We start from the raw sequence: 26,513 nt of genomic DNA on the forward strand, positions 1-26,513 counted from the left end.
TTGGGGTTAAGTGACTTGCCCAGGGTCACACAGCTACTAAGTGTTAAGTGTGTGAGGCCGGATTTGAACTCAGGTTCTCCTGACTCCAGGGTAGGTGCTCTATCCACTGCGCCATCTAACTGCCCCAAAACAGGAAGAATTCTAATCAAATTAGCTTATTTTTCAATTTTTAACGTTTTTATTTAAAGTTTTGAGTTCCAAGTTCTGTCCCTTCTTTCCCTCCATCCCCATGACTCTCCCTGAGACAGTAAGCAATCAGATATAGGTTATACATATGCAATCAATGATGTAAAACATTTCCAAATTAGCCATTTTGTAAAAGAAGACTCCAATAACAAATGAAAAAAAGTTGAAAAATTGCACGCTTCCACCTGTATTCAGTCAATATCAATTCTTCCTCTGGAGGTGGATCTTTCAGCACTAGGAATAGCCCTTTGGTATTGTCTTGGATCATTTAATTGCTGAGAATAGCTAAGTCACCCAGTTCTTCATTGAACAATATTGCTGTTAATTGTGTACAACATTCTCCTGGGTCAGTTCACAACACCATGTATCAGTCTATGTAAGTCCAGATTTTTCTGAAATGATCTTGCTTGTCATTGCTTATAGCACAATATATTTTTTTTTCATTATAATCCTATACCACAGCTTGTTTAGTCATTCCCCAATTGATGGGCATCCCTTTGATTCCCAATTCTTAGCTACCACAAAAAGAGCTACTATAAATATTTATGTACAAATAGGTCTTCCCCCCTTTTGGGGATGTCTTTGGGATATATACCTAGCAGTGGTGTTTCCAGATCAAAGAGTATGCACAATTTTATAGTCCTTTGCCCGTAGTTCCACACTATTCTCTAGAATGGATGGATCAATTCACAACTCCACCAACAGTGCATTAGTGTCTCAGTTTTCCCATACCTCCTCCAACATCCAACATTTTCCTTTTTGGTCACATTAGCCACTCCGATAGGTGTGAGGCAGTACCTTAGAATTATTTAAATCTGCATTTCTCTGATCAATAGTAATTTAGAGCAAAATAGCCTATTTAAAAAACTCAGTACTAGATAGGTAGAGCATTTATTAAGTACTTAATGTGTAGTAGGCGCAGCGAATATAAATATAAGCAAAAAGATAATCCTTGCCTGAAAAGAATTTATATTCTAATGGGGAAGACAGCAAAAGGGAGATGAAAACTTGGTAGAGATGGGAGTGCAAAGTCAAAAAGTAATCTAAAGAGTCATGAGCTGAACTAGGTTTGGAGTAAGGATGGCTTTGATGGATGCTTTCTCCTTTTTTTCTTGGTAGTATTTTATTTTATTTTCCAATTATATATAAAGATTGTTTTCAACATTCATTTTTGTAATATTTTGAGTTCCAAATTTTTCTCTCTCCCTCCCTTCCCTCCCCCTTCTCCAAGACACCAAGCAATCAGATATAGATTATTTATATACAATCATGTTATACATATTTATATATTAGTCATGTTGTAAAAGAAGAATCAGAATGAAAGGGAAACACGAGAAAGAAAAAATAACAAAGGGAAAATGGTATACTTTGACCTGCATTCAGACTCCAGTTCTTTTTCTGGATGTGGAGAGCATTTTCTATCATAAGTCTTTTGAAGTTACCTTGAATCATTGTATTTCTGAGAAGAGCTAAGTCTTCACAGTTAATCATTACACAATGTTGCTGTTATTGTAAAGGATGTTATCCTGGTTCTGCTCACTTCACTCAGCATCAGTTCATGTCTTTCCAGGTTTTTCTGAAATCTGCCTGCTCATCATTTCTTATAGCACAATAGTATTCCATTACATTCATATACCATAATTGTTCAGCCTTTCCCCAATTGATGGGCATCCCCTCAATTTCCAATTCTTTGCCATCACAAAAAGAGCGGCTGTAAATATTTTTGTACATATGGGTCCTTTTCCCCTTCCTGGATCTCTTTTGGATACAGAACTAGTAGTGTTATTGCTGGTTCAAAGGGTATGTACAGTTTTATTTCCCTTTGGGCATGGTTCCAGATTGCTCTCAGTTCACGACTCCACCAACAATATATTAGTGTTCTAATTTTCCCATATCTTCTTCAATACTTATCATTTTCCCTTTTTTGTCATATTAGCTAACTGGTAGGTGTGAGGTGGTACCTCAGAGTTGTTTTAATTTGCATTTCTCTAATCAATATTGATTTAGAGTAATTTTTTCATATGAGTATATTTAGCTTTAATTTTTTCATCTGAAAACTGCCCATTCATATCCTTTCACCATTTCTCAATTGGAGAATCACTTGTATTCCTCTAAATTGGATTCAATTCTCTATATATTTTAGAAATGAGATCTTTATCAGACACACTGGCTGTAAAAATATCTATCTCCCAGCTTTCTGCTTTCTTTCTAAACCTAATTGCCTTGGTTTTCTTTGTGCAAAAACTTTTTAAATTTATTGTAATCAAATCGATCCATTTTGCATTTCATAATTGTCAGAAAAATATTGATTCGAAAATGATGGACATTAGTTTAAGTAGAAGCTTGGGATATCAAAAGAATTCTGTAGTTTCCTAAAGGAAAACTAAACCACTCTGTCCTTTCTGCTTATATCTAGCTCTATGTACTCATGAATGAAAATTACTGGTTGTCAAACCAATTACATATCATAGCCAAGACAATAAGCCTTCTTCATCCACTTATTTTTTTCCCTGTGGGGATAGTTGGGCCAAACTTTTCTGAGTGATTACAAATCTTATTTAGGAGGTTCTACAATGTACTGGGTACAGTGTCCCTGGCAAATAGGAGAATGTGTAGAAGCTTACCCATCAATATAAAATTCCCCTTTGATTAGCACTCCAAATTATACGAGTCACAAAATAATTAGGAGCAACTGTCCATTTCACCTTCCTGCTGTTGTGATTGGAAAGCCCATGATATTGGTTTCTTATCTAAATTTATCTCCATTTTGATGGGCAAATTTCAGTGTTTTTTTTTTGTTGTTGTTGTTTTTTGCAGGGCAATGAGGGTTAAATGACCTGTCCAGGGTCACACAGCTAGTAAGTGTCAAGTGTCTGAGGTCAGATTTGAACTCGGGTCCTCCTGAATCCAGGGCCAGTGCTTTATCCACTGCACCACCTAGGTGCCCCTAAATTTCAGTTTTCTTTAAGAACATGATACTAGGGGGGCAGCTAGGTGGCACAGTAGATAAAGCACCGGCTTTGGATTCAGGAGGACCCAAGTTCAAATCCAGCCTCAGACACTTGACGCTAGCTAGCTGTGTGACCCTGGGCAAGTCACTTAACCCTCATTGCCCTGCAAAAAAACCAAAAACAAACAAACAAAAATAACATGAGACTAAAGTATTGTTAACACATGCAAAACACAAGTATATTCTAGTCTGTGACAGTTTTGTCCCTATAGATCTATGTATCTTTATTTGTGAAACTTCAAAATAAGGAAACAATTTATTATGTAGTACAGAGATTAAATAGATGTCAGTTACTTTGTGTCATATAGAGAGCTCAACAGAATTCCAGTTAGGTTTGTTGTTGTTGTTGTTATAGATTTACAGAAACTAGATCATATTTTATACACATTAACAGGCATCCAAGTTATGCATCTTTTGATGTGAAAGAATTTTCACATGGGAGTCACAAAGCTGCTCACTGTTGTTACACTGAAACTGTCAGTTTTGGCACTTGTTTTGTGCTCTTTTTTCTTGGCTAGTTGGGTACATACAATATCCTTTAAGAGTTGTGTCATAGCACATCATGCACCATATGGAGCACATTAATCAGACTGACTTCCATGGCAGATGCCACCACATGCCTTTAAATTTGACTGTAGAGAACCTTTATTTTTTTAATGAAACATATAGTGGCTCATTTTGCATAGCAGATTTTATTGTGGAAAACTTTTTTTGGGAGATCCACATCTTCACTTTGTGAGTTGTGAATGGTCCAGAGAGACCACTGCTGTCATCATGGTCTTTATTCATTCTACTGATGATGCATTTTTGAAATCCTGCCTTTATCACATCTATGTGATTTGGAGCAAGCACATACACAAATAGTATACAAAGCATTCACCTTATTTCTTATTTTTTTAAATTTTATTTATTTTTTGTGGGGCAATGAGGTTTAAGTGACTTGCCCGGGGTCACACCACTAGTAAGTGTTGAGTGGCCAAGGCAGGATTTGAACTCAGGTCCTCCTGAATCCAGGGCCATCTCGTGTAGTTTCAGTAGATTAACTCTAGGGATGATTGCTATAGAGAATTGCACTGGTTGAGAAGACACTGGAGCGTTGTGATCTTTCTGAATTCATGCGATCAGGGAGAATACTCACAATTTTACTTCATTACGTTGTTTTAAGGTTTGGCTAATCAGAAAAAAAATATCAAGATAAAAAAGTTATTTCATGAAGCTGTCCCATTACAGATGCCCCCACACCTAGCTGCTTCACACCATGGCCAGCCTCAGGCCTGTGCTGACATCCTGCATCTGGAGTGACTCAGATATTCCATCCCTACCAAAGGAGGGGGGTGTCTTCTGTAACTGAATTATGGTCTCCTCAGAACTGGGGGCTGTGGGGGGGCGAGGGGGCAGGAGAGCCTGTGGAAACGGAACATGGGGCCAGCCCAGAGAGGGCTCAGAAGCGGTGAGTCACCCAGGAGTCTCCACTCCACCTTTGATTTCTACCTTGTTTGGAGCTTAGGCTATTCTTTTGGATGTTTGCCTTCTGATCTTCAGCTGATTTTAACCTCCCTAGGTCTCAATTTCTTCATCTCTAAAATCACAGGGTTGAATTAGACGACATCTTAGGTCCTTTCTGGCTCTGGCTCCATCTTATTACAACAATAATCATACAAGTCCTCCCTCTAACTTTCTTGTCCTAATCATATCAATTACTGATTTATCCTTTCTCAGTCTAATGTGCTTGAACCTTTAAATCACTGAAAATCTGAAGAATAACACACTTTCCCCCAAACTGAATTCCCTTGATTAAACCCAATAATCGCCACTTGAAACATTATGTCTGCAAATTTTATGTGCCCCACATTTTCTTCTCTAGATTCTCCAGAAAAAAAAAAAAAAGATTTGAGTTGGAAAAAAATGTTGATATGTGAAGTCTTATGGGATGCCAAATAATTTAAGCCCTAGAAATTGGTTCTTTCATCCTATTTATACAGTGTCATAATGGAAATTATGGTTAAAGACCTAAATATTGTGTTCTTTCCTTTTGTCGATACTCTGGGATATTGTCTGATTTTTCTCATATGCATTGATAGCATTTTGATATTCCTAAAGATTAACTTGGTTGAGCAGGAGAAAGATACGGGTCTCCACAGGAGAAATATTTCTAAAGGATAAATCAATTCCATTTCAAAATTTATCAAATATGTTATTTTTAAAGTCACAACAGTGGCTTTTACTATACTCTGGAATTATAGCATGTTCCATGTCATCTATTACTGTTTTGTTCTAGCACCATTATTGCCATACTTTTTACTATTATCTCAGTTTGATCTTTTTTGATGGACTACAGATAAGTCTTCTTGGGGCACATGACTATCTTGATATTTTTCTTTTATATATAATAACTCATGTATTACTCTATAGATGGATAAAACAATTGTTTTTGGTAGTAGAATTAAAATATTAGACAAAAACTCATTCTCTTTAGGTTCCCTGAAAGCATCTTTAGTAAAAATCTATTAGCAGTCAGGAAAATTGGGATGATGAGTATTTTCATTTTGTTCTCATATGATTTTTATTTCCTTTCCTAGGTAATGCTGCTGTTTTTGTCATCTGTTTTGCTATGACATGTAATTTCTGGAGTTTGGGTTATGAATATTTTCAATGACCTCAGTGTCTTTAGCTTTTCCTTCTTCAGATTTTAGTAACTATTCAGTTTCAACTCATTTCATCTAATCAAGTTTAGTGGTAAAGCTGGGTTTTTTTTTGTGGTTTCCTTGCATTGGTCAACAGAATATTGTATGTGCTTTGGAGTTGAGAATATCACTGACAAAAATCTATATAGGGCTGCTGCCTCTAATTGGTGAAAACTCCAATTTTGGTTTGATACTGACATATAATGAATATTTCCTGGTCTTCAGTTCATTTTACTTGTACTTATGATCTGTCTTTTATGGCTGGTGATATTTGTACTGAAGGTAGAATATCGGTATTTTTGTTATGTTCCAATATATCATGATTTCTTGTGGTACCAGAACATAATGGAGTGACATTCTCTTTACTGTCCTTTGTATTAAGTTGATTTTCATGATGATTTCAAGTAAGACTAACTGACCTGAAATCCTGTGACAAAAATTTGCTTATTACATTTTTCAGGATCAATTTCTCTTTCTTTCTTTCTTTCTTTCTTTCTTTCTTTCTTTCTTTCTTTCTTTCTTTCTTTCTTTCTTTCTTTCTTTCTTTCTTTCTTCCTTCCTTCCTTCCTTCCTTCCTTCCTTCCTTCCTTCCTTCCTTCCTTCCTTCCTTCCTTCCTTCCTTCCTTCCTTCCTTCCTTCCTTCCTTCCTTCCTTCCTTCCTTCCTTCCTTCCTTCCTTCCTTCCTTTCTTTCTTTCTTTCTTTCTTTCTTTCTTTCTTTCTTTCTTTCTTTCTTCTTTCCTTCCTTTCTTCCTTTCTTCCTTCCTTTTAAAAATAAAAGTATTTTATTTTTTTCCAGTTACATGTAGAGATAGTTCTCAACATTTGTTTATATAAGATTTCCAATTTCAAATTTTTCTCCCTCCCTCCCCTCCCTCCCCCACTTCCCTAGACAACAGGTAATCTGATATAGGTTATATATACATAATAACATTAAACATATTTCTGCATTAGTCATATTATAAGAGAAGAATCAGAGCAAAAATTAAAAACCTCAAAAAAGAAAAACAATAGCACCAAAACCAAAAGAAATACTATGGTCCAATCAGCATCCATATTCGACAGTTCCTTTTTTTTTTCTGGATTTGGAGAGCCTTTTCCATCATGAGTCCTTTGGAACTTTCTTGTACCGTTGGATTGGTGAGAAGAATTTAGTCTATCACAGTTGATCAACACATAATGTTGATGATACTTTGTATAATGTTCTTCTGGTTCTGCTCATCTCACTCATTATCAGTTTATGCAATCAGGACCAATTTCTTCACACTGGCCAGGATGCTGTGCCAATCAGTACTCTTGTTTGTTGTTGTCATTGTTATCATTGTCATTAGGTCCTGAAAGCACTAGACCATTATGCCTACCTTGATCCCCTACAAAACAAAGGGAATTAAGTACTCTAAACAACGTTGTTTGCCAGAACAGTGGAAATGCAGAGAACTTAGTTCTTCTAGCATACCATGCCACTGAATAGGTCACTTCTCTCCCAAATTGGGCAATAGAGTTTTGAATGAACAGACAGTATGCAACTGTAATTAGGAAAATGATTATTTTAGCTAAAGTGGTTTGGGTGCATGGAGCTTTATAACAGGAGAAATTTTATTTGCTATAAGCTGAAATTTATATTTGGAAGTAAATAATGAGTCTGTTGATTTAGGAGTTGAATAGTATGTATTTCACTGTGGAGATTTTATGTCAAGAGCTAGGCTTATTATTTTTATTTTTTAAGTTAAGAACATTATGCCCAAATTAAATGAATTTTAAAAGATGAATTTAGGAAAGAAAATAAATATTTGTCATTTCTTGGGGGCAATTTTTAGTTTCAAAGGGAAGAAAGCATTGTTATGATCCCATTGGAACTGTATATGATGAGTATTGTATTTTCCATTTTTTGCTGGGCTAGTATACCAAATGATGCTCATATTGGTTTGATTCATGAGGTGCAAAGGGATTTGTAATTCTGTCCTTCAGATTGCCTTAAAGGACTTTAGAAATGTACTTTCAAAATCCCCACAGAAGTGTTTTTCCTAAAACTGGGATATGATTGATTAGAAACTGCAATATTATACTTGAGGTTAATGATTCATTATTAAAAATTTCAATTGATGCTTTAGTTTTTAATAGGAATGAAGCTGATACAAAATTGGATATAATATGAAACTGGATATAGATGCGCCATAAAATGAGGATGAATCTTCCCTTTTGTCATCACAATATCTGCTGAAGATTTAATATACCTGCTATTTTTATTTAGAAAATAATCATTGTTTCATATTAAATTCTTTTGAATTTTATAGTACTCAGGTTCACAAATGCAAGTAATTTTTGTTTTGTATATAAATATAATTTGATTAATAACATTTCTAACTATTTTAGATAACCAATTAAAATGTCCATTTTCGAATTCTCCATTTTCTTTTTTGACATTCTCCATTTAATGATATAGTTTCAGATAATTATGCTTATAAACTGATTTCAGTGGGATGAAAAGCTAACTAGGTTAAATTAGATTTGAAAATGGATACATTAAGACCTATTACCTCTCTGATTGTAAGCTCCCTTACTTCTTTCTTTTCCTCTTCTTTTTTTTTTTTGGCAACCTCCTTATTTTTTAAAGTTCTCCATGTTCCTTTTATCACCTTCCTTTTCTCTTATTTTCTCTCAACATCTCACTTTATTTATTTTTAAAAATTTTCCTTCCACTTCATACTATTTGGGTCCTTTTCTTACCTTATGAAAACAAACTTTTGGATCAACTAAATTGGGAAGGAAAATCTTCCATCTGCACATAAAGAAAGGGCACAAGAAATGCAAACTCTCTTCACAATATCTTCTTACTATGCCATTATCATATATAGCAGGCAGTTTTTAGTGGAACAGAATGGTTTTCTTTTGTGGTTTACTCTGAGGTTATTTTCTCCTGGGACACGACAATGATGCCTATAAGGATTGCTTCTATTGTACTTCTTGCTTTGTCATACAAGAGATCGCTTTGCTATTCATTTGATTCACATGGACCACTGACCCATGTGAACAATCTCTGGTGATTACTGACCTGGTTGTCAAACTAATTGATAATAAGGTACTGAGTGTTCCCATAAACATCTTTTGAATTACCCATGGCATTTGACTTCTAGTTCTTTTATTTCTTGACTCGTTACAAATATAATTTCTGTCTAATCCCTTTATTTACATCTTTGCTTGAAAACATATATTATTATGAGTAACATTTAACTTTTTTCATTTTGTGGGAAAGGATTTTTGTCAATCAGCCAATAAATATTTATTATGAGTCCATTATATGTTGGGTCGAATGCTTGGTTCTGTGGGAGAAATAAAGAGTGTTAAATGTGGTTGTTTTATTCAAGAAGTTTACAGTCTAGCTGGGGAAGATAAAAATATGTACACAGGAAAAGAAAACTAATAAAAGAATAAATGATAAGCACCTGGTGAGTGGTATTTTCGCACACAAAACTAATAATACAAACCCATAACATAAACCTAATATGTGGCATGTTTTTCTTTAGGAAAATTAGAAGGGGAATCTAACCCAGTGCCCAGTACATTAGACATTGAATAAATGTTGGTTGGATTGAATGGATTTGGATGGTTGTAATCAGGGAGAGTTTCATAAGCTACTTGGGATTTGCCATGGGTAATTCACTATGAGTAGGATTTTTTTGTTTTGCAGGGCAATGAGGGTTAAATGACTTGCCCAGGGTCACACAGCTAGTAAGTGTCAAGTGTCTGAGACAAAACTTGAACTCAGGCCCTCCTGAATCCAGTGCTGGTGCTTTATCCACTGTGCCACCTAGCTGCCCCCATGAGTAGGATTTTGATAAATGGAAAGGAAGGGCATACTAGGAAGGTAGAGGTGGTTAGTGCACATGGGAATGTGCGAGGTGTCTACAGGGAACGTTAAATAGAGGAGGTTAGACTAGAATACTTCTGCAGAAGGACTAATTAGGGAAAAGACTAAAATGATAGTTTGCGGACTGAATACAGAGGTATTAAATTCAGATTTTATCCTGTAGGCACTGAAGAAGATTTGAAGGGTTTGTTTTTGGTGGTCTGGGGGGTGGGAGGTAAAATGATGGCATAGTAGTAATATTTTCAAAAGATTAAGTTGGCATTGATATGAAGGAAGAATTGGAATTGGGAACATTCTATAAAGGTTTAGAATCCAGAAGAAGAAGAGACTTAAAAGATCACCATATATTTTATATCTCTTACATTTGAAATGAAACTTAAAAGGTTAGTGACTTATTTTTTAATTGTTTTTTTTCTTAGTGAGGCAATTGAGGTTAAGTGACTTGCCCAGGGTCACACAGCTAGTAAGTGTTAAGTGTCTGAGGCTGGATTTGAACTCAGGTACTCATGAATCCAGGGCCGGCCATCTAGCTGCCCCAGGTTAGTGACTTATTAAAGGTCATACAGCTTGTAAAGTGTAAGAGTCATGATGGAAACCAAGTCTTCTAGGTCATAGAGTTGCTAGAGCACTGGGCCTAAAGTTAGGAAAATTTGCACTCAAATCTGGCCTCAGATATTTCCTAGGTGTGTGACTGGGCAAGTCATTTAACCTGATTGCCTCAGCTTCCTCACCTGCAAGTTAGAAATAAAAATAGCACCTGCCTCCCAGGATTGTTGTGAGAAAGAAATGAGATAATATATGTAAAATACTTAGCACAGTGCAGGAGCTTAATTAATTGTTCCTTTCTTTTCTCTTCTGATACTAAGAGTAGTAGTCATTTCACTACCTCTTGCCCTGTTTCTTCACTATATACTACGCTATGTGTTATGGTAAGGGCCAGAATTATCGGGAAGCCTGTGAAAATGAATGGGTATGAGCACTTGATCAGTACATTGTAGAATGAATTGGGGGGAATATAGGTTGGATTAAATAGCTACTGAAACCCCTCCCAATTATGAAATTTTGTGATTTTTGTGAATCGAGAGATGTAAGAGGAATTAGAAAAAATAGATGAGACTAAGAGTAAGCCAAGACTCGGAGGCAGCTAGGTGGCGCCATGGATAAAGCACCGGCCTTGGATTCAGGAAGACCTGAGTTTAAATCTAGACTCAGATACTTGACACTTAATAGCTGTGTGACCCTGGGCAAGTCACTCAACCCTCATTGCCCTGCAAAAAGAAAAAGAGCAAGGCAAGACTCAAACATAATACCAAGGTTTGGAAAAGGTAGCATGAGAGGGAAAATGATGGTAAGAGTAAGATAAATATGGGGATCATGATGACATTTTAGAGGGATAAAAAGACATTTAATTTTCCCCTTTAGATTCTAATTTCAGTCTGTTTTTCATACTTAAGAAGGCATGGAAGGGGGCAGCTAGGTGGCGCAGTGGATAGAGCACTGGCCCTGAAGTCAGGAGTACCTGAGTTCAAATCCGGCCTCAGACACTTAACACTTACTAGCTGTGTGACCCTGGGCAAGTCACTTAACCCCAACTGCCTCACTAAAAAAAAAAAAAAAAAAAAAAGAAGGCATGGAAGGATTGCATTACTTGTTCATAGAGTGTCTGTGTCCATTAAATTGTAGATCTACTAAAGTGTGTCTGAATTAAGAATCACCCATAGTTTTGCACAATTATCTTTGTAACTCGATATCTCAGAAAAGTGCTTATTTTGTTACTTTGATGCTTCTCTTTGGAGATATGAGAAAACAAAGGAAAATTCTAGAGTATTATTTCAGGTCTGTGCTTTTACTAGATTCATCACAGATTTAGATGTAAATCATTCTTGCTTATTTTGTTCAAGCATTAGATGATTTAATCTATTTTATATTCACATTGTCATCACTGTGTGATGAAATTAAATAACTTGTTTATGTCTAAGAGCTAATGTATCTTTAGGGAAATTTTAGTTCTAAGGTTGTGAACTGATAAGCATATTACATAAATGTTAATATAGACTTAACAGTTGATATTAAGGGTTAGAAAGGAAAGTCTAGTAATCTTGATCAAATGAGTTTTCATGTTGGTATTTGAAATAAAAATTATTGTTAACTGCTTTTATTATCAAATATGTGTGTAAGAAATAAGAGAGATTATTGAGTGGTAAATAACATTTGCATTAATCCTTTAGATTTATAATGTAATTTATGTCTTAAAACAGAGGATGTTGCTTTGTTGGCTAAAAAAAAATGAGTTAAGAATGAGTTTTATCTAACCAGGTGAATAGGAGAGATATGTGAAATAAAAAGCAAATTTATGGCCATTAATGTCATGATTATTTTTTCTTAGCACAAACCCATTAGAATAAAGGCTCAATTCTAGCTCAAAGATAATGGTAGACTTAGAATCAAAACAAGGAGATGGATTCATCAAGTATGGATTCAATACTATAAATTTCTCACAGAAGACATAATTTTGTTAGTATATTATCTATATTTTAAAAGTTATTAATTTTTTCCCTAAAATTTGGAATAATTTGGCATTTTGTTCATGTGGGAAAAGGCACTCATGTATCTCCTAAGTTATTAGACTTTTCCAGGATTTGCTTTGATTTATTAATTTTAAATATTATGTTCATTTATTTATCATTCTTGAGTACACCCAGTGCCTGTTGTACTATCAGCATATTTGCAAGTATAACAGCAGCAACAACAAAACAAAATAAAATTCCCTGTCATTTTGATTTATAATCTTGTAGATTTTATAAGCCCAGAATAATAACATGTTTAACATACATTAGAGAAACAAGATAAATGCAAACACTTCAGTTCTTCAAGGATATGTCATTTCATCTCTGTGGTAATCCTTAAATGCATGTATCTTGCAACAATTTTCTCATTTAAAATAAGGTTTTAAAAGTTGCTCTGGGGGCAGCTAGGTGAAGCAGTGGATAAAGCACTGGCCCTGGATTCACAAGGACCTGAGTTCAAAGCCATCCTCAGACACTTGACATTTACTAGCTGTGTGACCCTGGGCAAGTCACTTAACCCTCATTGGCCCGCAAAAACATTGATCTTTTTGTGGCCAACCTGGTTGTGATTCTAAATTAGGCTTGTAATTGCCATTGTCACTTTCACTCCATCAAAAGATCCATACTTAAAGCTGGTCCAGCTTGAGATAACCCAGCAGAGATTTCACTATGCTGGTACCGCTCTCAGAAATTTGTGGTAGTTACCTATATACTACAAAAAATAAGACTTTAGTGGAGAAAAAGACAAATAGTACAATAAAATATGTTCAAGTTCCTAAAAATCTACAAAAGGAAATAGAGGATTGTTGCCAACTATTTCAAACAGCTCTTTATCTTTCCAGAATATGGCCCTCACTACATCCCCACGTTTTATGTTACTATTGTGAGAGCCAGACACAATTGAAAATGACCGAACAACAGCAAAAATTGTATTATCTATATTTTAAAGTTGAGGAAGCTGAAGCTCACAGGTGAAACCACTTGTCTATCAAGGAATTTTTCAGAGGAAAGATTAAATTTATGAGGTCCTTACACTTAAACTCATAGCAACATACTTATTTACTTAAAGTATGAAAAGCTACCATGGTGCTGCAGTCTCCTGTAGAGGAAGGATGAAATATATTGGATATAAATGAAAAATATGATCTTGAAAATTTGATGCACAGAAAGGAAATTAAGTATGAAAAATTCTATATTTTCTTTCTTTTTTTTTTTTTTTGGCCATATTTTGCTCTTGGTGGCTCCTATGGAAAGAACTCTAGGCTTGGAGTCAGAAAACCTGAGTTTGCATCATGACCTTGCTACTTCCCAGATATGACCTATTAGACAAATCACTTAACTTTTCTGAGCCTCAGTTTCCTCATCTCTAAAGCCCTATCTTATAGGGTTGTTGTGAAGATCAAATGAGAATATATGCATGTAAAGTGTTTTATAACCCCAAAACACTATGGAAGTATAAGCTGTGACCTGTCATTAGTGTAGGTACTTACACAGTAGATCACATTATAACTTCACGTCATGATTATTGGTCTAAGCAGCCAATGTTCTAGCAATATGCCACTGCACACTTAGCTAGAATGGTCCTCAGATGGCACAAGCTGTCTCCTCCCATACCACACTCCACCTCTGGTCTCTGTACCTTTGCAGGGTGCCAGCCCCTACCCTGGCAATACATTTCCTCTCCACCTCTGCCTCACAAAATCACTATCTTCCCATATGATGCAGCTCAGGTACCACCTGAGGTGATTTCTTTTTCTTTAGAATATAAACTCCTTATACACTGAGCAAGGAACATTTCATTTATTGCAGTTGTGTGCCCAGTACCTGGGACAGTTCCTGATACATAGAAAGTGCTTAATAAATATTTCCTTAACACATATTATAAAAAATAAAAATGTGTTGATTGTAGAAAAATTTCAAGTTTAGAGCTAACAGGATCTATAAAAGATTTTCACTCTGTCAGAATCATATTCAAGAATCCTGGGTCTATAATATTTATGGAGCATTAGAGTCAGTGGGACTTTTATTTCAGTCCATTATATGCTGTACTTTAGTATGAATTGTTGTTATCACTACTAATAATCTTTTCCTTATTTTAGTAATGTTCAGATATAAATAGCCTTGGGACAAGTAACTATCCAACTATTATTCTTTTGTATTTAATGTTATGTGTACTATTGCATGGATGGATAAAAATGATTGCCTTTTGTAAATGAATAAAAGTGTTAGGATGTAATCTCATCTTCTGTAAGTACACTGAAGTTATATTGGAACTAAAATCAGTTGCAGATAGGTTGATTGATTATTTATCTAATTTTATTCCCATATTACTTTGATTTCTTCTCCTAGGTATCTGTATTTTGAAAACTTTAGAGTTTGGAGATTGAGTACTGGTATTCCAAGATCTATTAACAACATTTTATTATTATTCCTAAATTTTTGTGTATTTCTGTTGTGTTTTGGAGATCGTGGGAAATAGGCTTTTGTGTGATAGTAGCCTGATTTCAGTGCAATTTATTTGCAGTTGAATTTTCAAATATATCTTGAAGTTTCTGTTTATAGTATGAAGAGTTTCCATTTGTTAGTTTATTTAGCAGAGTAAGTCTCTTATAATTATATTTGCCAGGTAATGTCTCACTAGGTATTTGGTAGGTGCTAAATTTCTGTAGCCTGCAGTGATGTGTTGCATAGTTTCTACCATTTACTTTTCTAATGTGTATTTATCTATAAACCTCAGATTCTGAAGGATTTCTGGTAATGTTGACACGGTTCCCAATTACCATCATAATCCTTATCTTTTAAAAATCAGTTCTTATACTCAGCCATTCTTATATTTCCTTGAAATCATATTGTTAATTTACTTTATGTGTCCTGAGTCTGAATCCTTCTATAAACATTTACTGGCTGTGTGACCATGGACTAGTCACAACCTCTCTCATAGAAACAGAAATAATAACACCTTCCTTACAATGTCTTTATAACAACCAAGTGATATAACATATGTAAGGTGCTTTGCAAGACTTAAAGTACTCTAAAAATATTACCTATTACTATATCAACACCATCATCATCAATTTAAAAAATATGGTTATTATCCATTAAAAGGACTTCTCATTCTTATCTTAGATTTTAACAGTTCCATGAGTACCATCTATCAAAAAACCACTTTTGGCTACATTGAACAAATCTAATAGCAAGCACCTATCATCAACACTTATTATTACTCAGTGATGTGCTGTCTACTTGTTATAAAAGTAATTAAGTTTTAAACACATTTATCCTCTGAGGACATCTCTTGTTATTATTCATCTTTAAGAGATGAGTCTTTGACAGTTATTGTATGTTATTGAACCAGAATCAAAGTTTCATGGAAATATAAACTAATACCAGTCTCATTTTTTTTGCTGTAATATGGAATATGGTGAAACAATCTGTTACTGTATCTGAGGCTTAAAATATTAGTTTTTCCACTGGCTACAAAATAGTCTCAACAGTCTGTTAGTTTACATAATTGTATGAGACTTACTCATTCTTGTGATTGGCACAGATGATACAGATAAGCTGATGTTATACCAGATTGTAGAATTTAGAAAATGTGGCTGACTATCCCTGTCAGAAAGCTTTCTTCAAGGAGGAATGATATTACTATATCACATGGGTTCTTTCATCCCTTTTGCCTATCTGTAGTTCATATGGATGAATTGGGTCTGGTTTTCCTACCAGGCAGTTTGGTGAAATTAGGGGATTTTTTGTTTTGCCATCAGAAAGATGACTGTTGGTTTTATTTGGTTCTCACTCTAACGTTCCCTGTCTCCCTTGGATGAAGGCTTAGTACTCAAGCCAGAATAGACTCCCCAAAATGGTTAACTTTGCTGCATAGACACAGTCACCCAACTTTCTTCTGTCACCCCAGAAAACCTCCATAACTGGAGTGGAATAGATGTGTGAAGATAAAGTCCCCTTTGAAAGGTAGAATGGAGTCAGAAGAGTTTTTACTTTGCATCATACATATGATATTCATTAACTATGTGACCATGGTCAAATCACTTAAACTCAGTTTCCTGAACTGGAAAATGAGAATAATACTACATGTCTACCTCAATGGGCTGAAAGAATCAAACACATGACTGTATATAAAGCAGATTGTATACTTGAAAGCAGTATATATAGGCCAACTATTGTTCTATAGGATTTAATGCCCATATATACCTACTTTTTATGTTTCTATATTTATACAAAGTAATATGATATAGAATTGGCATAGCATAGTGAATAGAGGCCAAGGTTGGAGTCAGTCAAGTCTTGCCTCTGACCACATATTGGGTGGTTGACCTTGGACAAGTTAGCTTAACCTTTTAGCATTCCTAATCTCTTATATATGCCTCCTTCTCTCTACTCATATAGCCACCTCCTATTTTAGATCATCACTTCCCACCCTTCTAATTTCTTTCCCTGCCTCAAACATCTTCTTACTCCAATCCATCTTTTACACAAATGACAAAATTATTTTCCTAAAGCATGGGTCTGATCATGCCATCTTCTTGGCTTTAGGATCAATTGTAAACTCCTTTGTTTGACATTTAAAACTCATTACAACCTAGCACCTTCCTACCTTTCTGACTGTACACATTATACTCTATGATCCACACTCTATGGTACAGCCATATTGACCTACTTGCTGCTTTCAGTATAGATCTTTCCATCTCCCATTTTCATATACTCACAGTGGCTATTTATTATGTCTAGAATTCTCTCCCTATTCACCTCACCATCTTGGAATCCCTGGCTTCCTTCAAGACTCAGTTCAGATGTCATGTTTGCTATGTGGCTTTTTTTGGATGCCCAGCTTCTAGTGTATTCCATCTATTTTGCATGTAGCTTAAGTTTACCCAGATATATACATTTTTTTTCCTCATTAGAAGGCATACTCGTTGAAGGCAGGGATAATTTTTTTTCCTTTGGGTCCTTAGTAGTTAACATTATGACTGTCACATGGCAAGAGCTTAATAAGTGCTTGTTGACTGATAAGTTAGAGAGCACACGACAATCTGAATTTGAAGTTTCCTCATTAGGAGGAAAGTAATCACAGGTCTATGTCTACATCTTCATCTACTTTCTAACTCAAAGCATCTGCTGGGTACATTATAGCAAAGACAGCATTTTTTTCTTTTAAAATATGGAGGCAAGTTATCCTATAGGAAGAATATTTACCTTCTAATTATCATCATTCCTACCTTCCCTGAGTCTTCCATTTGTGATCCCTTCAGCCTTTGGCATGCAAAAGAACACCATCCCCCTCATCTGCTCATCTCTATTGCTTATATAGGGGAAAATGACCTGACCTCCAAATCCTAAGAACATCAAGACAGGACTAACTCTTCCCTTTTCTAGATAAAGCTGTGAGGGTAAGACTGTTTTCCCCAACAATTATTACTTCTTTCCTTCAATAAAAAAGCATTTATTACATCTCCAGTATGTACCAGGCATTGTGTTGAAGGGTTAGAGATACAAAGGCAAAAGTAAAACAGCTCCTAGAAGGAGTTATCATTAAATTAGGAGAAAATGCACACACCTACATAGGCACATACAAAATATGTACCAGCTATTGGGGGATACTAGCAGTTGGGGGGAGAAGGAAAAGCTTTCCAAAGAAAGTGGCCCTTGAACTAAGGTTTGAAAGAAATGAAGGGTTCTGAATGGTATAGGTGAAGAGAGAGTGCATTCCAGTCAGGATGGGATAGGGCAGTAGGCAGAGGAATGTCTTGAATGAAGAATAGTTAGAAAGCCATTTTGACCTCTTCCAAGCTCATGAAGGGGAGGATAGTATCTTCAACCTAGAAAGCTCAGTTGGGGCCCCATTGTGAAGGGTTTCACCTGTCAGAGTTTTTATTTGATCTTTGAAGTAATAAGAATACAATGGACTTGATAGAGTAGGGGAAGGACATGATAAGACATGATTGGTTTAGGAAAATTATTTTGACAGCTACATGGAGGATTGATTAGAATGTGAAAGACTTCAAGCAAGGCAGACAGTTAGGATATGACATTAGTCCAGGTGAGGTATGAGGAGGGCCAGAGTTTTAGTGCTGACTACCATTTGAGTGGAGAGTAGGGGCTTGCACAAGAATTCTTGTGGAAATGGATATGATGGATTTTAACATCTTGGATAAATGGGCTAAGAGAGATGGAGGATTTATGGATAATATTGAGGCTGTGAACCTGGATGACAGAAAAAGGCATGTTTTAAATAGAGGTGGCTTGGGTGAGGGGAAATCATAAGTTTTGTTTTGGACATGTTGAGTTCAAGATCCCTTTGAGACATTCAGTTCAAAATGTCTAATACCCAATTGTAATGAGGGACTGAAGTTCAGGAGAAGGACTAGGACATCTCCCTCTCTCTCCCCCTCCCTCTCCCTCCCTCTCCCTCCCCCCCCTCTCTCTCTCTTTGCAAGTCATCAACATAGAGATGATAATTAAACCTATTAGAATTGATGTCATCAAGGAAAAGGTAGCAAGTAAGAAAAATAAGACTCTGGATAGAGTCCTTGTTTTATTATAGAGCTAATAATTACCGATAAATAAATCAAATAAAAAACCCACAAAGGGTAAAATCTTCCTCCAATCTCCAAGACATCACAAAGAAGAGCCAGAAGAATTAACAAAGGACAAATAAACAAGTGGTTTGCTTCATACCATAAAGCTTTCTGATTTTTGAAGGTTTTTCACTGTCAAATGAATTAGACATAATGATTTACCTTATAATCATATTGAAAGCATGATAGGTTTTACTCCAGCATATTTCCTGAATGCTTTGATTTTCTCAAAAATATTCCTTAACAATTAAACTCATTTTGCTAGACTGATATATTTTAGTAGTAACAGTTTTTTGTAGGTAATCAATGCCACTTACTTCCTTTACTCTTTCTTTATGAGTTCTGATAACAGTTTTCCAAAGAAGTTGTGGGGTGCTTTTTTTTCCTGAAATACCTTTCAGGTTACTCCTTTGGGAGTTGTCCTGTTTTCTTCTTTAATATTCTTTGTATTCCTTTGCAGTTTGTGCATTCTCCAGGGCTGAACACTCCTAGTTAGGTGCCTCCGGGCAGCTCCTTTATGTGCAGGCCACCTGTATGTGGCACAAATCTGTCTGTGCAGCCACCTAACTCATTCATCCTGGTAGGGGTTGGGAAGGCAAACAAGAAGCATGAATATCAAAAAGAGAATAGGTAGAGGGGAAAGCAAGGAGAAGATGTCAGAAAGGAGGAAAGGGATAATGAGGTAAGAGGATGAAAGAGAGCAGATGAGAGGAAAATAGATATATCAAGTAAAAGAAGACACTATTATATAGCTAAAGTAGTTCAGTGAGATGAAGGTGCTGCACAGTCCTGAGACAGTGTGATAGAGATGAATTTATGGGGTTTCCCAAAGTCTTAGTGCCCTTTCCAGCTATTAAAGCTTATGCAAGCTATTCAAGCTGAAAATTGCACTGAGACCCTTGGGATGCCTATATTACTTGGTATATGTGAAATGTTGTTGACTAGATGGTTTACTTAAAATAATTCCAAAAAGAGGGAAAGAAAACCAAACAACAATAAAGGGAGAACAACTGGGAAAATTAACATTTTTAAAGTCACAGGGACTAAAGATTCAGAAGGTACCCCAAAGGCCATCTTGTCTAACCTGTATCTGTTTAGGAATTCCCTCCAAAACAAGTCTCATGAGCCATCAGGTAGTTTTAATTTAAAAGAAATCCAGTGAAGGAGAACTTACTGACTCCCTAGCCAGCTGAGCCCACATTTGTCCTGTTCTTATTTTTAGGACTTTTTCCTTATACTGGACTTGAATATTCTTCTATCCCATCCATTGCTTCTGGGTCTTCCCTCTGAGGTCAAATAGAACAAATCCAATCCCTCTTCCACACAACAGTAGTTCAAACACAAAGACAGCTACTTATGTACTCTCTAAGTATTTTCTTTTCTTTCTTCCTTTCTTCCTTTCTTCCTTTCTTCCTTCCTTCCTTTCTTTCTTTCTTTCTTTCTTTCTTTCTTTCTTTCTTTCTTTCTTTCTTCTTTCTTTCTTTCTTTCTTTCTTTCTTTCTTTCTTTCTTTCTTTCTTTCTTTCTTTCTTTCTTTCTTTCTTTCTTTCTTTCTTTCTTTCTTTCTTTCTTTCTTTCTTTCTTTCTTTCTTTCTTTCTTTCTTTCTTTCTTTCTTTCTTTCTTTCTTTCTTTCTTTCTTTCTTTCTTTCTTTCTTTCTTTCTTTCTTTCTGGCAATTGGGGTTAAGTGACTTGCCCAGGGTTGCACAGCTAGTAAGTGTTAAGTGTCTGAGGCTGGATTTGAACTCAGTTCCTCCTGAATCCAGGGCCATTACTTTATCTACTGTGCCACCTAGCTGCCCCCTTAAGTCTTTTCTTTTCTAGGCCAAACATCCCCAGTTGCTTTAACTCATACTCACATGGCATGGTCTCCAGTTCTCTCCTAGTCTTAGAAGACATTCCCTGGATTTCCTCAGGTTTCTCAGTATCCTTCCTAAAATGAGGGGGGAAACTGGCTCCTGGCCCTGCAACCTGCTTCTGGACACTATCCCTCTATTAATACAGTCCAAGACTGTTGGGTTTTTGTTTTTGGCTGCCTTGGCATATTGTTGAGTCATAGTAAGCTTGAAGTTCACTGAAAGTCTCAGCTCTTTCTTTTACTGATTAGCAACATTTCCCTTTTGCTATGTAGCTAACTTTTTCTTCTTAGTTTACATGTAGAACATGGCATTTTTCTTTGTTTTTTCTTCTTCCAAGATTTAGTCCAGTATTCTAGCCTGTCAAGATTTTTCATTGATTTGGAATACATGAAATATTAAAAGTAATTCTCCATAAAAGGTTATAAAACCTTTACCTGAGATGTTATATGACCCCCATTTTTCTCTCCTCCCCACCTTTCCCTTCCTCTCCTCCCCCTTTTCCTCCTTCCCACTCTTCCCTCCCCTCCCTTTCCTTTCTTCCTTCTCACTTTCTTTTCCCCTTCCCTCTCTCCTCTCCCTTCCCCACATCTCCCCTCCCTGCCCCATCCTTCCCCTTTCCTTTTCTCCCTTCCCCATGTCTCCTCTATCCTCCTCTCACTTTCTGCCCTTCCCCACCTCCCCTCCTCTCCTCCACCTTTCATTTTCTCCCTTTTCCACCTCTCCCTTGCCCACTTCTCTTCTCCCTTTCCCATCCTTCCCTTTTCCTCCACAGTCTCTTCCCTTCCCCATCTTCCTTCCACTCTCCTCCTCTCCCTCCTTTATTCTTCTCCTCTGTCCTCTCCTCTCTTCTTCTATTCTTTCTTCTATGCCATTCCAGATCCTTATAGGTCCTAGACGCCATCTTAAGAATTCATATTGAGGGGCAGCTAGGTGGTGCAGTGGATAGAGCACCAGCCCTGGAGTCAGGAGTACCTGAGTTCAAATCCGGCCTCAGACACTTAACACTTACTAGCTGTGTGACCCTAGGCAAGTCACTTAACCCCAATTGCCTCACCAAAATAAAAAAAAAAGCAAAAAAAAAAAAGAATTAATATTGAGACCAAAGCCTCTCTAGTGATTTCTTTCTAGATCAGGGCCTCTATTTCAGATTATACTTAGGTAGGCAGGTTGGTTCTAGAGTACCCCTAGAGCAGTGGTCTCCCCACAAAGTGTGGGCTGTGGCCTGACCTCAAGGGGTGTGTTATCAAACAATTGGCGAGTAAGGAGATAGGTCGCACCTGCTGATGATCTTAGTCTTTCTACCTTCCTTATTATTGCCAATCATGGGGCATGTCCAACACAAACATACTTACCCTTATCTCCTCTTTATTGTGGGGCAATGAGGGTTAAGTGACTTGCCCAGGGTCACACAGCTAGTAAGTGTCAAGTGTCTGAGGCCGGATTTGAACTCAGGTACTCCTGATTCCGGGGCCGGTGCTCTATCCACTGCACCATCTAGCTGCCCCGTCATTTGCTTTTTATAGAACTAATCTAGAACCCAAAGGGCTCCTTAGTTTATTTGATAATCATCAATTGTGTGATATGGTGTCAGCTTTCTAAACAAGGTGCAAACTGGGAATTTTCTGAAATCATTAGAGCCCAAAGGAAAGTTGCTTGGAGGTTAAGAATGAAAACTTACACCTCTGTATTTCTTTCTGAATACTTTATTTTTGAAAGAACAGCTTTAACTAGGATCAGTAGCAACAAATTATATATTTGCTCCAATTTCAATCTGCTTTGCTCCTTAGCTTCTTAGCATATGTAGCCAACTCTTAATTATTTAGAAATGAATTACCATTTAGTAGATTATCCCTAGGTCTAGTTTCTCCTCACTTGTTTGGGAATACTCTTGGCCATTCCATTATTTATCAGCACTGCTATTAAGGCAGATGGCTCAAGAAAAAAATGAAATTAAAATTAGTAATTTTCTAATATTATTTCTAAGTTTTAATTTAATCTCTATATGGATAAAAAGAAAACAGATTGAACTATTTTTCAGATTATTATAAAGAGTAAATATCAAATGATTTTTGAATCCTTTAAAATGTTGGATATATTTTTCTTGTTATTTATCTAGTGACATAAAAACTGAATTCCAAAGACTTGAAGCAAAAAACAGTTTAGGTCTTCATTGGGATTTGGGAGAGTAAATGTAGAGCATCATTTAAATTTTTTTTCTTTCTGTCACAGTTGCCTATTCATCCACTTTTACATGAGCACTTACCCAGGGGGATATGGTCCTGTAACAGACATGTCCTATATTCTTCTGTTTCTTGCACAAGCAACATTTTCAATTCCCCCTTCCCATTAGCACTTTGCTGACAGACCATATAGTCCACATTCATGCTTAACAAAACTCATCTGCCCAAGAATTTACATATCCCTCTTGTCCGCACAACACCAGTTATTCATCACCACTTGCTGGGGCTTGTTAAGGATGTCTGAATTGGGGAGTTACCTTTTGGCTGGGGAAAATATATTGAAGCAATATTCTTCCTTTATGATGAAGCGAGTTAGCCATTGTGCTTCTTTATATTTGGGGCTTTATTTCTCTCCCTAGAATAGGGGTTCTTAACCTCCGGTCTGCAAACTTATCTTTTAAAAATAATTTGTCAAATATATTTCAAAATCATTGGTTTCCTTTGTAACTCCATGTATTTTATTTAATGAATGTAAAACTATGATTTGGGGAATGGTTCCATAGACTTTACCAGGTTGCCACAGGGCTCCACAACACAAGAGAGATTAAGAAGCCCTGCTGCAGGAGAGCTAGCTTTAGCCAAATGGTTAATTTTTGCTTATGGTTCTTTTTGAAAAAGAAAATGTAAAAAATCAAGGTAAGAGCAATTTAACATTGTGTTCAACTTTTTACAGTTAGCACATTTGGTTGTCTTTAGAGAGGCTATGCATGGGTTTCTTCCTTTTCTAGGTAAAACGGCATTGTTTGAATAGGTCTATACTACCAGGAAAAACAGAATTTAAAACATTCTCTGGCTAGTTCAGGAAAAGAAATCGGATCAGAGAAGCAATGCATTATAGTGGAAAGGAATCAAGACATTGATTCTGCCATTTAACTAGCTACATGACCTTGCCAAATCATTTATCCTACTTGGACTTCACTTTCCTCACCTATAAAATGAAAGGGTTAGATTTGATAAGCTCTAAGGTCCCGTCCACCTATAAAATGCTAAGCCTACTACTTGATTTTTCCGCATTCTCTTTCAGGAAAATACAGGCACTTTTTTTCTTTTTATCTTTTAAAAAAATATGGAATGCTTCATGAATTTGTGTGTCATCCTTGCACAGGGGCCATGCTAATCTTTTCTGTATCGTTCCAATTTTAGTAGATGTGCTGCCGAAGCAAGCTCAAGCAAAGACTGTTTTACTGCGATTCCAAGTTTTATGCTGCCTAGACTAAAGGGTGCTTCCCTAGCTACAATTCCTCACTCATCATACCCATCCATGTCCCCATTCGTCCCACATCCATGATCCATTCTTAACTGCCTTTCCATTGTGCCCCCGGAAACTCCTTTCTGTTGTTAACAAATTTTTCTTCATATTATAGATGAGCCTTCTCCACGGAAGTTCCTTGGCATATAGTTAATGTTTAATTGGGGGTAAATGTTGTTTACCTTTAATGGAATGTAAATTACTTGAGGTTTAGGACTGCTTTGTTTTTGCCTTTGTATCTCAAAGCACCTACTAGTGCCTGTCTCATAGCAGGCACTTATTAAATACCGGTTGAATCATGTTGCATTGCATTGAATCAAATCATTGACATTTTTTTTGTAAATGAACTGCTAATAGCCTGTAACACTTACCCTCTAACATCGTTTGCATTTGTTGTAAGACTGAAATAATGATCTTGATATGGAACTAGAATGGGTTTCAGAGGACACCTTGGGCACTCCCCCCCCCATCTTATAGATGAGAAACTGAGGACCAAGGAGGTTAAGTAACTTGTCTAAGGTCACACAGTTAGCAAATATCAGAAGTACAGTTTGAATTCACATTACATACCCGTTTTTGTGTCAGGAAGAAATGCCTCAGATACATACTAGCTATGTGACCCTGGACAAGTCATCTCACTTCTGTCAATCTCAGGTTTCTTATATGTAAGATAGAAATAACAATAGTACCTATGCCACAGAGATGTTATAAGAATGTGAAATGATGTATGTAAAGCACTTTACAAACCTTTAAGTGCTATATTCATACTTACTATTATTACTGCTGTGGTTGGAGAAAAAGTCATGTAGAAAACAATGAGCATAGGCTATTTACATTCTTTTTTTAGATTTTTTTTTGTGGGACTTGCCCAAGGTCACACAGCTATTAAGCGTCAAGTGTCTGAGGTAGGATTTGAACTCAGGTCCTCCTGAATCCAGGGCCAGTGCTTTATCCACTGTGCCACCTGGTTGCTCCCCAGTTTACATTCTTGTTGGAAGCAACACAAGTGTCATGAGGTCATGGGTAAGGTCTATGAATTTTTCTCAGTTTTACAGACAATCTGTGGCAAACCAAATCTAAATTCTTTCTTCAGGAACTTTTTTAGTCACTGATCTGATGACATTTTTCTGAAATCATTGAAAACTCCACACCTAGTCTGCACCAAGACTGACAAGGTTTAAGATGCCATAAGGAATGCTATTCCCTGTTTGTGTCTGGAACACCAATGCATTATGTGTAGGGTTAACAACATCTAAAGGAGCCAACAATAGCAGTGTCAAGCTTTCAGAGCTGTCAGAACTGTGAACTTTGCCTGAAGTATGTGCTGTTTTTAAACTTGCCTAATATTTTACTTGGAGAGAAATGATCTATATGTTATTATCTTCCAATACATTCCTAATGCATTTTCAAATCTGGCATTAAATTAGTGATTTTTTCCTTCATGTGGATTTTCTGTGAATTTAATCCTCTTTCTGTGGCATACAAACATGTGAATATTAGCCAGTGACCCATTAATAAATGACTGCAAGCTAACAGAGTTCAAAAATATTTAAATCAATTCAAAAGATCACATACACATTTACTTTAGTTGGTAGTTCTTGGTACAATTTGGGGAGCTCTCAACAGAAGCAGAAAAATAGTTTATTTTTCCTAGTGGACCTGTAAGACAGTCTTTTAAAAGTTCCATAAAATAGACCAATTTAGTGCTTATTATATTGAAAATCTACCAATATATCATAAATAAAAATAAGTTTATTTGAACTTACATAAAAATTTAATGATGATCTCCAAATTTTGGGAAATGTTCTCAGGACATTCTCATGGGGGGGGGAACAAATGTTAATCATTAGTTATCCCTCTTTTTTAATATGAAGAAAATAAGTCATAGAAAGATTAAGTAACGTAGCTGAAATTTATACATTGAGAGAACTCTAATGCCCTGGCTATTCATCTTCAACATCTTTATCTAAGTCTTTTCTGTATACTATCATTTAACTTTCTCATTTTAGAATTCTTGGCCTTCTCTTGCCTGAATTTAGAATCCTGGTACCAGATATGAAGTGTTAATCTTGTCCTTGGCTAAGAGAGTTCCAAGACACCAAAATATCCATTCATCTCTTTTCTCTTTTCTTCTTCTTTGACTATCAGTTCTAAACAGAAGTTGTAAAGTTGCCAGGACAGTGCTTTCATCAATAAAAGCTCCACTGACTCTATCCTTAAGTACTTTTATTCAGGCTAACAATAGTTGTAATCAACAGCTT

The 26,513-nt window shown here is 36.2% G+C and overlaps 1 protein-coding gene and 1 non-coding gene across 5 annotated transcripts in view; one reads left to right on the plus strand and one right to left on the minus strand.

Annotated features, from left to right (window-relative positions):
* RELN (reelin) overlaps window positions 1–26,513 on the plus strand; it is a 577,995-nt gene that overhangs the window by 22,254 nt on the left and 529,228 nt on the right. The window lies entirely within an intron of this gene.
* Window positions 24,064–24,170, minus strand: LOC122730300. The gene has a single exon (XR_006353485.1). It is a non-coding gene; the product is annotated as a U6 spliceosomal RNA (small nuclear RNA).

This window comes from Dromiciops gliroides, chromosome 5 (assembly GCF_019393635.1).
Source record: "Dromiciops gliroides isolate mDroGli1 chromosome 5, mDroGli1.pri, whole genome shotgun sequence".
Classification (NCBI taxonomy): domain Eukaryota; kingdom Metazoa; phylum Chordata; class Mammalia; order Microbiotheria; family Microbiotheriidae; genus Dromiciops; species Dromiciops gliroides.